Genomic DNA, 1,112 nt, shown 5'->3' on the forward strand with positions numbered 1-1,112 from the left:
TTTTTTTAAATGAAAGCTATGAAAATAGAATTTAATTGAAATCATAAATGTTTCAACACAATTTTCGTTTCAAAAGAATTCAATTTTTTACATAAATTATGAAGTTATCTGTTTCAATTCCAAAGAAGTCGTTATGAGATCCTTTCCTTTTGGCATCTATTTCCATCATGAATGTTTAATATGAACATAAATCATAGCCAAAAAATAGGAACTTAAATCAATATTTGAACATAGATAAATTATTTAGTGGTTCAACTCTTGTTCTCGATGAAAGGGAAAGTATATAGACTCTAAAATATTTTTAACTAGAATTATGCACAATAATTAAGATATATAGATTTTAAATTTTAATATAGGAAGAATGTAACAAAAAAATTAAGTCTTTTACAAAAATAATATAAGAGCGAAATGTCGTCTAGATTTTCAAAATTAATATATCTTTACAAATATGTAAATCATTTAAAAAATTAAAGGGAAAATCTAAAAACAATGTTAGAGAAGGAAAATAAAGATTTCACAGTATAAAATTGAGGCAGTAGAAAACAAATTTTGAATTTGAAGACGCGGTATTAAGTTGTGTGGATGTTATCCACACAATAGGTAGCAACCATTGAATTACATGCATTTCATTCTCATTTTTCTTTTGATACGACCTATATAACAGTTTTGATTACATACATTAGCAGTCACATAGTTACTTACAAATTGGCGATAGGCAAAAGCAATTCACTCATATTATTAATCATCTTATTGCTCTGGATAAAATGTTTACTAGAGGAGAACTCACTAAAAAGTTTTATGCTGTCTTAATAGGAGATGGAAACCTAAAGTGATGGTTATCATGGAGTCCAAGGATTTAGATTCCATGCCTTTGGCAACAATGTTCGGAAAGCTTCAAGAGCTTGAGATGGAGCTTGGACGTCTGACCATGCATGAAGAGTCTAACCGTAAAAAGAAGGGAATATCTCTGAAAGCTACAACATCACAACCCACTGAAGAGATAGACAAAGACGACTCTAACTCTGACATTAATGAATAAACGCTAAACCTTCTCGTACGAAAGTTTGGGAAATTTTTAAAGAAGAAAGGAGGTTTCAAGTGGTTTCAAAAGA

Source organism: Lupinus angustifolius, chromosome LG03 (assembly GCF_001865875.1).
Source record: "Lupinus angustifolius cultivar Tanjil chromosome LG03, LupAngTanjil_v1.0, whole genome shotgun sequence".
Lineage (NCBI taxonomy): Eukaryota > Viridiplantae > Streptophyta > Magnoliopsida > Fabales > Fabaceae > Lupinus > Lupinus angustifolius.